At 42.8% G+C, this 13,122-nt stretch overlaps 1 protein-coding gene across 1 annotated transcript in view; it reads left to right on the top strand.

Annotated features, from left to right (window-relative positions):
* The window catches only part of enpep (glutamyl aminopeptidase), a 79,933-nt gene that overhangs the window by 14,750 nt on the left and 52,061 nt on the right, over positions 1–13,122 (top strand). The gene's annotated exons all lie outside the window — the stretch shown is intronic.

Genomic DNA, 13,122 nt, shown 5'->3' with positions numbered 1-13,122 from the left:
TTTTTACCTCCAGGACATTCCTAACAAACTCCTCCTTCAACATAACTCCTACTCCATTTCTCCTCCTATCTAGCATGATATAACTACTTGAACCCTGCTCCTAAACTTCTAGCCTTGCTATCTTTCCACTTGGTCTCCTGGACACACAGTATGTCTACCTTTCTTCTCTACATCATGTAAGCCAACTCTCTACCTTTTCCTCCCATAGTTCCAACATTCAACATCCCTTCTCTCAGTCCCATACTCTTGGTGGTCCTCTTCTCTCTCTTCCTACAAACACACTTTCCTCCTCTCCTACGACCAGAAATAGTCCAATTTCCACCGGTACCCCGTAGGTGAACAGCACCGATGCGATCGTTGTTAACCCAGGCCTCGACCGATCCGGAGGTCACAGATTTGATTCGCATGTTTGATTTTGCAAAAGTTTTACATCGGATGCCGTTCCTGACACAACCCTCTGTATTTATCTGGCACAATAAGACACTGGCTTGTGCCCTCTTGCAGCTACATTAGTCCTATCACTAGTTAGGTGCATAATATAATGCCAATACTCATCTGACCCCAGGAACAGCAAACACTCTGCCTTACACCATATTCGGGTGGGCCCTTGGTATCCATGAACTTCACCAACACATTTCTGCCAGCTTTAAATGGTATTCATCGCAAACACAGTACAGATATAACCTGCAAACTGAACCCACTTATACCAGCCATTCTTTTCTGGTCCAACTACAATCTCTGACTCTTCTTCATCTGACAAATCAAATTCTTCCACATTGGCTGCGAAACATTAATCTCACTTACACCTGCCCTCTGTATCTGGCAGTATTCTATCTGCCTCTTCTCTGCCTATCTCATCTTCCAAGTCGGAGCTGGAGTACTTGTTGTAGTTAAAGTCGTAGTGGTGGTCGGGATTTTCATTGAAACAGGTGTTGTATTTGTTGTAGCTTTTGTGGTAGTTGTGAATTTAGTGTTTGTAGCTGTGGTGGACGTTAGTATTGCGGTTGGTTTCATTATGGGAGGTTTTAAAGTTACTTCTATGTGAGGTTGTAAAGTTACATTCCCTGCATCTCCAAGCACTCCTTCCTTTCTTCATCATGGGTTATACTCCAGGCAAGAAAATACTCCTCGTCAGTTTTACCATATGGCAATTGAAATCCCACATGAACTTGCCATATCTCATTAGTCTCTCTTACTTTTATTGCACACCTACGTTGTCCCCAGATGTCTACGGATAGTCTACTAAACCCCCCACTATACCATGCTATCCCACACAAGCCGCTTGTTTAAATACTTTCCGCCTCATAAGACCAGCAAGAACCAGCTTTCCTAGCTTCTTCAGCGTGTTCCTTGGAGATTATGAATACATATAGATCAACCTTGGTTGTTGTATATGTCCATGGTATCTTTGAGATTTCTACAGACCACGCCTTATCAAAATGCCAATCATCAACCGTTGCAATCCAATCATCTTCTACAGGCCATCCAGGAGCAATCCTCATCTTCCCTCTAGATCACATATGTCAAAGTCAAGGCCTGTGGGCAAGATCTGGCCCGTGGCAAATTATTTATGGCCTGCCGGATGACTCTTAATCAACAGTAGAACCGGCCGGCAGGCCACATCGACCCGCTGGTATATTGCACCCACCAAAACTACATTCCTGAAAATGCAACGGTAGCGGATGTCATTGCAGCGCACCAATCGGGCTTTGGGTTTCAATGTTTATCAGTATGCTGGCATTGCAGCATGGTGGCACAGTGGGTAGTGCTGTCGCTGCCCAGCAAGGCAGTTCTGGGTTTGTGTCCCTCTCCGTGCGGGGTTTGAATGTTTCTTCTGTGCCTGAATGGGTTCTCTCTGGGTTATCCGGCTTGCTCCCACGTCCAAAAACATTCGCTTCGGGTTAATTGAGCGGTCCCAAACTGACCGTAGGAATGAGTGTGTATGTGGTTGTCTGTGTCTCTGTGTGGCTCCGCGGTGCACTGGCCCGGAGTTTCCACCGCCTCACGCCCTGAGCTAAGTGAGATAGACTCCAGGTTCCAGTGACCCGCGACAGCGGATGAAGTGGTCATGACAATGGATGGATGTTTATCAGCAGTCAGAGCAGAGTTTGGATTTAGCTACTCCCCTCCTCAAAAACGGCTAAAAAGATGGTGCACGCTGATAGCAAGGGGTTTCAATCCAGGTAGAAGTCAGAGTACATGTTCAAAGAGGTAAAAGGTTAACCTGTGTGTCTTCTGCTGAGTTTGCACCTTTCATCCCCGACACAATTCAATTTTATACAATGTATATAAATGCAATGTATTTTCTTTTATTTCTTCATATTTACTTCAGTTGAATGGACTCAGGGAAAATTGCAGATAGCCACAAGAAAGAATAAACCTTATTTGATATTTTTAAATTTTATGATTTGAAAACACTCATTGGTAGAATTTTAGAGCAACCCATTTAAAAAAAAAATTTTTTATGCACGATAATGCATAATTCATGTGTAAGCACAATATTATTATTGTGCATGCAATAATGCATGCACAATAATGTATTTTCACTTTATACATTTAGCGTGATATTGATGTACATATTTTGTTTTAGAAGGACATTTACTATTTTGCTGTTTGCCTGTTGAAAAGGTTTCCCCTTAAAGTTACAGACAGGTCCATAAAAAATATTGCTTTGATTTAATTTTTCATTCATTATCTCCCGCTGTATCCGCCGCAGTGGGTCACGGGGACGTGGAGCCTATCCCAGCTGGCATAGGGCGTGAGGCGGGGGAAACTCCAGGCATGACGCCAGTGTGCCACGGAGCCACACACGAAGACAGACAACCAGGCACACACACACTCACTCCTATGGGCAATTTTGGACTGGTCAATTAACCTGAAGTGTATGCTTTTGGAGGTGGGAGGAAGCCAGAGAACCCAGAGGGAACTCACAGAGATACAGGGAGAGCATGCAAACCCCGCACAGTGCAGGACTTAAAGACAAGGGCTACCCACTGCACCACCCAATCAATTTATTTTATTTTATTTTATTTATTTAATAATTAAATAATATACACTGTGTTGGCGCTTGGTTCAATAAGCTATGTTCATTTCAATATGTTTTAATAAACATTGAACCAGTCCGGCCCTCGACTTGTAGCAAATTTGTTTTTTTGACCCTCCATGTATTTGACTTTGACACCCCTGCTCTAGATTTACTCTCTGAATTATCAACATTATAACTGGAATTGGATGACTGAAAACTCTGCTGTATCATCATAGCCAGGAGGAGTAGGAGGAGAATTCCCCTTTCAGGGAACCCGTCCCCTGGCCATCATCCTCTTCACTAAGAATGTCAATTGGGGCTTATACGCAATGTTTTAAATGATATCAAATAGGGGATCCTTTGACCTGCACTATGGTGGAAGTGGCTTTTACTACCTCATATGGACCCTCACGTCAGGGAATGTTTCACTTTCTTTTGAACACCTTTATGTACATCAAGTCTACCAGTGTCACTGAAGGTGGTTCCTCTTCTTGTTCAGCTTTTGCCTGCAATGAGATAACACGAGCAGAGATGCTGTTGAGATTGTTAGTAATTTGTCTGACATACGACTTCATGTCGTTTGTCAAGATATCAAGAGAATCAGAAATTTTTTTATTGCCAAGTACAGTCTAGTTTACCATACGAGAAACTTGACGCTCTGTCTGTGCATTAAAAGGTTGACGAGAAGCAATAAGGAATAATAAGGAATAAGGAATAAAAATAAAAAAAAGTATTTACAATTTACATTACGGTGAGATGAGATAGACAGTATATGGTTGGAGGATGTCCCTTAGCAGTTTTATAAACAGGAGAGGGCATTGACCGGCCGATTAAAGCTTCATGCGGTGGGGCAGAAGTGAGCATGTGGCACTGCAGGACGCAGGTGTAGAGAGCTCCCAGGTGTTGCAAAAAATTTCATTTTTTACTCTTTTTATCCATGCTGTTGCAAACTCATATTGTTATTTTCAAACTTGCATTGCTTTTTTGTTGCTATTTGAATGGAGAAACAACTTTGGCAATGACTTATAACCTGCTATGCCTGCTATGAATAAGAACTTGAGTTGGAGCATCTTTCTGTGGCCAACGAACAACTTATGGATAAATGGAAGATTTCGAAGCCCGCTCCCGCTGCTGTAATCTCTGAATTATTGGCATACCTGAGGGGGCAGAAGGAGCTGATCCAGTAGCATATATGACCAACGTTTTCGTGGATGTTCTTGGGACAGATGTATTCCGGTCGCCACCACTTCTGGACATTGCTCATCGTATTGGCCCTAAACCATCTAATCTCAATGCCGAAGGGCTAAAGCCGAGGTTTTTCTTCGTTTGGTTCCATTACCATCAGTCTACTTATGCTAATTACCATTGATGGTGTTTATGGTGCTAACACATTAGAACTCTTCAGCAACAAGCCCTTTTACAGGTCCATTTATTTTTTTGTTAGCCTGAAAACTAGTTTCTAGAACTAAATGACCTCCACATGTATTTGATTTTCTATGGGACTACAATTTTTGATATTCACTTAACCATGGTGTGTGATCCCTGGTTTGGTCAGTTGTGTTTTGTTTTTTTGTTTTTTGTTTTTTTAATACATGTGGTACATTTTGCTGGCTGCCAACGACTGTGTTTAGTGAGAATAAGGGTTACAGTGGTGACTGAGCGCTGTTGTCTAAGTTTTATGTTTGGCTAATGCATTGCTGACCTATGGCAAGCATGTTTTGTTTGATTAGAACACTTAGTTAAAAACACTGGATCACATGTAATTTTCATCTGGCAGCTTCTTACTACTATTTTTTTTTTGTTTCTTACACCAGAGCTCAGAAGATGACTTTTCCCGCAATTTCGACCAATTGGGGAGGGATGTTCAGGGACTGGCAGAGGGGAGGGAGGCGTGGATACTTGTTGTTTATTTTCCTATTTATCGGTTTTGATTTAAATTGGTTAATGTTTAAGTTATCTGATTACATGGTGGTTGCTCAAAGATTATCACGGTTAGCTGTGGCCCTTTAGTTTTTTTTTGATGTAAGCATATATTGCATTGCATATATTATCATTACAATGGTTCTTCCTTACTCTTCTTGATGTATGGTATGGGTGATTATGTTAAAGATGATTTATCCTTGAGATTCTTGAGCTGGAATGTGAAAGGAATGAATAGTCCTGTGAAACGAGCTAGTGTTCTCTAACATAAAACAGCTGAAGGTCGATGTAATTTTTCTTCAGGAGACTCACCTGAGGACCAACTTAGAGTAAAACCCCCTTGGGCTCAAATTTATTTTCAACCTAATTTTGATTCCAGGGCCAGAGGAGTTGCCATCTTAATCAACAAAAATGTGCACTTTTTCTCATATTAAGGTTATAGCTGATAAGAATGGCAGATATTTAATTGTTGTATGCTTTATTAACCATACGCCAATTATTTTGGTGAATATGCCCCTAATTATGATATTGTGGAATTTGCTAAGAGTCTTTTAATACAGATTCCAAACTTGGACACTCAATTATTAATATTTGGTGGAGACCTGAACTGTGTTGTCAACATTGTGCTGGACTGATCCAGCTCTCAAAGCATAGTTCCCTCAGCTATGTCAAAGACGTTTTGTAAATTCATGTTGCAGCTTAAAATATATTGATCCTTGGAGAAGTAACAACCCTCAGCAATGGAATATTCCTTTTTTTCCCAACGTTCACCACACCTTTTCTCGTATAGACTACTTCTTTGTTGATGGCTCTCTACTCCCAACATTTTCAAACACAAATTACCTACCTATTGTAATTTCTGATCATGCCACCTTGGTCCTCAATATTAATTTGAATTCCCATCGTGCAGACCAACCTCCATGGAGACTCAACTCCTTACTTTTATTCAACCCCTCGTTCTGTGAACTAGTTTCTTCATCCATTGATACTTTTATCAAAATAAAAAAAACTCCAACTCCTGACATCAGAATCAGAAAAAAGTTTATTGCCAGGTGCAGTAAAGTTTACCACACGAGGAACTTGACGCGGTGTTGGTGCATTAAAAGGTGGAAGAGAAGCAATATGGAACAATAAGGAATACAGAATAAAAACCAAGACAAACAAAACAAAACCCCCCCCAACTAATTACAATTTACATTACGGTGAGATGTATATGGTTGGTGTTTACAGGCGAAGAAAAGAAGTCCAAAGAGTAAACTGTCTTTGCATGGAGGATGCGAGGATTGATTGAATGGTGGCAATGTGGAAGTTCACAAGCATCTTCACAGGGAGGTGAAACTTCTTCAGCTGCTGCAAGAAATACATCCTCTGCTGTGCCTTCTTGGTGAGGGACCTGATGATCTGCTCCCATTTGAGCTTCCGGGAGATGGTGGTGCCCAGGAAGTGGAGTCCTTACCTCTACAGGGGTCACCAGAGTGTCACAGATGATGACGGGGGGTAGGGCAGGAGGGTCTTTCCTGAAGTCCACTATCATCTCCACTGTTTTGAGAGTGTTGAGCTCCAGGTTGTTCCTGCTGAACCATGATACCAGCCAGTACAACTCAATTCTGTAGGCCGACTCATCCCCATCAGACATGAGGCCGATGAGGGTGTCGTTGGCAAACTTCAGGAGTTTGACAGACTGGTGACTAGATGTGCAGCAGTTGATATACAGGGAGAAGAGCAGAGGGGAAAGAACGCAGCCTCGAGGGGATCCAGTGCTGATAATCCGGGTGTCGGAGACATGCTTACCCAGCCTCACAAACTGTAATCTGTCTGTCAGGAAGTCCGTAATCCACCTGCACAGGGAGTCAGGCACGTTCAGCTGAGAGAGCTTGTCATGGAGCAAAGCTGGGACGATTGTATTGAAAGCAGAGCTGAAGTCCAAGAACAGAATCCTGGCGTAGGATCCTGGGGAGTCCAGATGCTGGAGGAAAAAGTGTAGCACCATGATTACAGCATTGTCTACAGATATTTTGGCTCTGTAGGCAAACTGTAGAGGGTCCAGGAGGTTGCCAGTAATGTCCTTGAGGTGGGTCAAGACAAGGCGCTCAAAGGACTTCATGACCACAGTTGCCAGAGCGACGGGTCTGTAGTCATTAAGTCCTGTGATCCTTGTCTTCTTGGGGACTGGGACAATGGCTGAAGCATTGAAGCAGGCTGGTATGTGGCAGGTCTCCAGTGAGGTGTTGAAGATGTGAGCGAACACATCTTCTCCCTCCACCGTGGCGCAACGCCTCAAGGTGGAGGGAGAGATGGAGCCTGGGCCTGCAGCTTTGATTCGTTGGAAGAAATTCCTCACCTCTCTTTCTTTGATAAGGACAGGTGTGGGGCTGTGAAGGACTAGATGAGACAGTGGGGGAGGGGATGGGGTTGAGATGGCCAGCCCCTGGTTGCTGGCCAATGGCTGGTCGTTGATAGTGATAGGGGGGTCAGGTCTGTCCCATTGTCTTTTAAAATGACAATGGGACAGAGGCAGAAGAAAAGTTATTGCTAAAATCTTGTGGTTCTTACTATGAATATGGTGATAAAAGCCAGTCGTCTTCTAGCTCATCAACTGAAGGGTCATGCAGCTGGGTGCACTGTTCCACTAATAAAAAGAACATCCAGTACAGTAACAACTGATCCTGTTGAGATCTTCTTTTTCTTTTCCTTTAGACTTTTCCCTTCAGGGGTTTCCACAGCGAATCCTTTGCCTCCATCTAACCCTGTCTTTTGCGTCCTCTTCTCTCAAACCAACTACCTTCATGTCCTCTTTCACTACATCCATAAACCTCCTCTTTGGTCTTCCTCTTGGCCTCCTGCCTGGCAGTTCAAAACTCAGCATCCTCTTACCAATATATTCACTATCTCTCCTCTGGACATGTCCAAACCATCTCAGTCTGGCCTCTCTGACTTTATCTCCAAAACCTCTAACATGTGCTGTCCCTCTGATGTACTCATTCCTGATCCTATCCTTCCTGGTCACTCCAAGAGAGAACCTCAGGATCTTCATCTCTTCTACCTCCAGCTCTGTGTCCCGTCTTTTCCTCAGTGACACTGTCTCTAGACCAAACAACATCGCTGGTCTCACCAGTTTTGTACACCTTTGCTTTCATTTTAGCTGAAACTCTTCTATCACACACCTTACACTTTTCTCTACAAGTTCCATCCTGCCTGTACACACTTCTTCACCTCTTTTCCACACTCTCCATTGCTCTGTACTGTTGACCCTAAATACTTAAAATCCTCCACCTTCTTGATCTCTTCTCCCTGTAACCTCACTCTTACAATTGGGTCCCTCTCATTCACACACATGTGGCTAACCTTCGTTCCTCTCCTTTCCAGGACAAACCTCCGCCTCTCTAGCTTCTCCTCGACCTGTTCCCTGCTCTCACTGAAGATCACAATGTCATCTGCAACATCATAGTCCATGGGGATTCTTGTCTAACCTCATCTGTCAGCCTGTCCATCACGATAGCAAACAAAAAGGGGCTCAGAGCTGATCCCTGATGCAGTCCAACCTCCGTCTTGAGCTCCTCTGTCAAACCTACAGCACACCTCCCCACTGTCTTACAGTTCCCATACATGTCGTGCACTGCTCTAACATACTTATCTGCCACTCCAGACTTCCTCATACAATACCAAGGTTCCTCTCTGGACACCCTGTCATAAGCTTTCTCCAGATCTACAAAAACACAATGCAGCTCTGTCTGGCCTTCCCTGTACTTCTCTATCAACATCCTCAAAGCAAATACTGCATCTGTAGTACTCTTTTTTGGCAGGAAACGTTACTGCTGCTCACAAATGCTCACTTCTGCCTTTAGTCTAGCTTCAACTACTCTTTCCCGTAACTTCATTGTATGGCTCATCAGCTTTATTCCTCTGTAGTTGCCACAACTGCATATCTCCCTTGTTCTTAAAAATGGGCACTAGCACACTTCTCCCTTATTCCTGAGGCATCTTCTCGCTATCTAATATCCTGTTGAACAACCCAGTCAGAAACTGTACTGCCACCTCTCCTAGACACTTCCAAAACTCTACAGGTATATCATCAGGACTGACTGCCTTTCCACTCTTCATCCTCTTCAATGCCCTCCTCACTTCATCCTGACTAATCTTTGTTACTTCCTGGTCCACAGCAGTCACCTCTTCTAGTCTTTGCTGTCTCTCATTTTCCTCGTTCGTCAACTCTTCAAAGTACTCTTTCCATCTTCCCATCACACTACTGGCCCCTGTCAATAGACTTCCATCCTTATCCTTAATCACCCTAACCTGCTGCACATCCTTCCCATCTCTGTCTCTCTGTCTCTCCACCGGCAACCTGTCGGTCAACAGCAACGATGGCGGTCGTTGTTAACCCGGGCCTCGACCGATCCGGTATGGAAGTCGTAGTTTAGATTTGCATGTTTGGTTTTGCAAAAGTTTTACGTCGGACGCCCTTCCTGACGCAACCCTCTGTATTTATCCGGGCTTGGGACCGGCACAATAAGACACTGGCTTGTGTCCTCTTGTGGCTACGTTGATCCTATTGAGATAAACAATATTTTTAAATCGTACTTCTCTTCACTTTATTCCTCTGAGTTCCCATCCAACTCTGATAATATGATCCAGTTTCTTGATAATTCGGATGTCCCCAATGTAGATCCCATTCTCTGTCCAACTTGAGGCACCTATAAAATTGGATGAGGTTGTAAGCTCCATCTGTCACAATCCGCTCCTGGTTTTCCTCTCATCTGCCCAGCTCTACCTGCCTTCCACCCCCACCTCATCAGTGCAACTGCCTTCACCTGTGTTTCCTCACCTGATTATCACCTGTCTGTTCTGTACATATACCCTCCCATTCCTCTCAGTCTCTGCCAGATTGTCTTCGTATCATCCAAAGCTCTCTCGCGTTGATCTCCGGACTGCTTCCTCGGTTTCGACCCTGCCTGTCTTCAACCAGTCTTCCTCGTCTCTGCCCCGGTAAACTGACCAGCCTTCTGTCCTTGACTACTCTGCCTGCTCGTTCCCTGTCTGCTACCTGTCACCTGGGATTCCTGTTTACTGAGACTGTTTTTCTGGAATATTGCTGCCATTCCGTGCGAACCTCAGGATAAACTGTTGGACTATTCCTGATCTGGTTTCGGTCTGTGCTGTACTTGGGTCCTACCTCTGACCTGTTACACTATCATGTCTATGCAATCAGGCAAAACCCCTGATCCAGATGGTTTTCCCCCTGAATTTTCTAAGAAATTTTATATTCATTTAGCTCTACTGCTTCTTTCTTTATTGGAGGAATCAATGAAGCAAAGTTCACTCCCCCACACACTAAGACAAGCTTCAGTATCTCTTCTGCTAAAAGAAGGGAAATACCCTGATCGTTGTAGCTCTTATAGGCCTATCAGTCTTCTCTATACCGATATTAAGATTTTAGCTAAGCTGCTAGCTACATGCATCGAAAAGGTTCTTCCATGTATCATATCTTAAGAGCAGACTGGTTTCATAAAAGGCAGAGATTCTTTTTTCAATATCAGAACACTGTTGGATATAATCTACTCCAAAGACACAACTGGACCCCCTGAAGTAATAATCTCCCGGGATGCTGAAAAGGCTTTTGACAGAGTTGAGTGTGAGTACCTTTTCACTGTCCTGAAAATGTTCGGCTTTGGTAACATATTAATATCTGTTCTCTGACCTAACATTCCCACTGCATGTCCCTGACAACATGATACAAACAATTGGAACGGTTTCCCATAGTCTGGAAGAGTCAAAGCCGGCGCCTGTTGCAGCAAAGTTTTAATGGTCTCAAAACCAATGTGTCCTTCTGATGTCCAACGTAATTTACTTCGCAAATTTCAAGCTCCATTTTCTTTAATCATGTTTCTCAAAAGCTGGACAATAGCAGAATATCCATCAATCAATTCTGAACTATAGCCAATCATTCCCAAAAATGTCATTATTACTTGGACAATGGTTGGTTTGGGAGCTTTTCATACTGCCTCCAACTGGGAGGGAGAGACTGATCCCATCCCTTCTTTGATCAACCTTCCCAGGTACTCTACCTGATCCATGCAGTACTGTAATTTCTTTTGTGAGGCCTTGTGGCCTTTTTCAGCCAGCGTAATTAACAGGATCATGGAGTCCTTATGGCAGGTTTTCAAGTCTGAAGCGCACAAAATTATGTCATCCACATATTGGATAGCTGTACTGGTTATTTTACCAGCCAAATCAGCCATGTCTTCTTTCAGTACTTTGTTAAAGACATGAGGACTATGTTTGAAACCTTGTGGCTTTCACGTGTATGTATAGGAATGATTCCTGCACTGAAGCCATCATTTCCTCTCTCAGGTCTGAATGCTGAACACAGCATTCTGTTTGACATGGAATCCTGTGGATGAGCCTAGCCCGATGCAGAAATTAGTATTTTCAGAAAGGATTTATCTGCTAATCCAAATATTCTTGTTTTCTGTTTATGTGCAGCTTACACTTTTTGATTCAAGAACCAGAGGTACCAAGTGTTTAGACTCATAGCCTGGATTTACCAACAACGTTACATGTGGAAGGCTATTTTTCATTTGAAACTCTTTGGACAAATATATACTTTCATGTACCTTCATTGCAGCTCCCTGTTCACCTAATGGAATGTACCCTGTCTAAATTTCCACCTTTTCAGCTTGGCCATTGACCCAAATGTTTGGTTCGGCTTTAAATCGGTGGTTTTTAACCAGGGTTCGATCCAACCCTAGGGGTTTGTTGAGTCGGTCTCGGGTTTGGCGGAGATGGAGGTCAAGACAAAACACCCAACATGATGTGTCGGGTGTTTTTACCGAACATACACGGATCACTGTGTACATTTCACATATTATGTCAATTCGTGATGACACGCGCCCCTTAGCCATCACTGGTTGCAAGTGATCACACTACATCGATTAGCCTACCTGTGCTACATGGGATTTTGCACACTCAGTAGTCGATTTATTCCTGTAATGATGGTACATCATCTGATTGCTTTCTTAATATTTTAACTCATAGTAACTGTGTTGAGCAAAAAAAGAAAGTGGTCGGACGAATATGTGCAATGTGAATTTACACGTACTGTGTAACGGAGCGTGATGTGAGTCAGCGTTCTGCATGATTTGCAATGTCAGGTTGAGCAACTCTAGTCTCGCACTGGCAAAAATAAAGGAACACTTCCTTAAGCTGCATGGAAAACAAAACAAACTGACTTTGCTGTGAAAATGACATAAGAGTAGCACTTGCTAAGGTGAAGCCACGCATATCTGAACTTGTTTCTCAATGACAACAGCAGAAGTCATACGGTAGGTAGTGTCATATGAGTTCTTGCACTGTCTTGGTTTTGTTCTTTGAAAAAGGCGACATTAATGCACAACTCATTAAATACACCAGTAAAACATACTTGCGTCTTAAATTTGAAAAAAAAAAAAGTTTATTTACTAAAGAAGGGTTCAGTGAGTGACTGTATGAAATCGGCAGGGTTCGGTACCTCCAACAAGGTTAAGAACCACTGCTTTAGAGCCATCTTTAAAAAAATTGAGGAGTTAAAATGATATGGACAAGTTGGTGGCTTTGCATTAGGCAAGTTAGCTTTGATAAGGTTCATCCACTCATTGGCTGGATTATATATATATGTATACTGTATGTGATTCTGAAAATAACGGTGACAAATCAGAAACACAAAATATGACGACTAATGACAAAACACACTGGGATATACAAGGAGGTATGTTAATGCCAATAACTTAACAACTGTTTATGTAATACCAACCAATAATGTAACAAAAGTCGAGACCCAATATTGTAATAATTTATTACCTAACCCTCACTGTAAACCTAACCCAAGGCCAAACTCTAATTATTACATTATTAAACAAAAGTTATGATGCTATCGCTTCAGGACATCTATTACATTATTGGCCAGTTATTACGCTATTGCATTTCTTCAAGACATCAACAACTTGGCAAATTAAACTGGAAAGTACATAAATTATAAACACTGATATCTGAGTTTTGAACTGAGTTTTGAACTGCCAGGCAGGAGGCTTAGAGGAAGCCAAAGATTAGATTTATGGATGTAGTGAAAGAAGACATGAAGGTAGTTGGTGTGAGAGAAGAGGAAGTAGAAGACAGGGTTAGATGGAGGCAACTGATTTGCTGTG

Source organism: Antennarius striatus, chromosome 17 (assembly GCF_040054535.1).
Source record: "Antennarius striatus isolate MH-2024 chromosome 17, ASM4005453v1, whole genome shotgun sequence".
In the NCBI taxonomy this organism is placed as follows: Eukaryota; Metazoa; Chordata; class Actinopteri; order Lophiiformes; family Antennariidae; genus Antennarius; species Antennarius striatus.
Note: the sequence above shows the minus strand (reverse complement) of the source record. Positions and strands in the feature narration are given on the sequence as shown.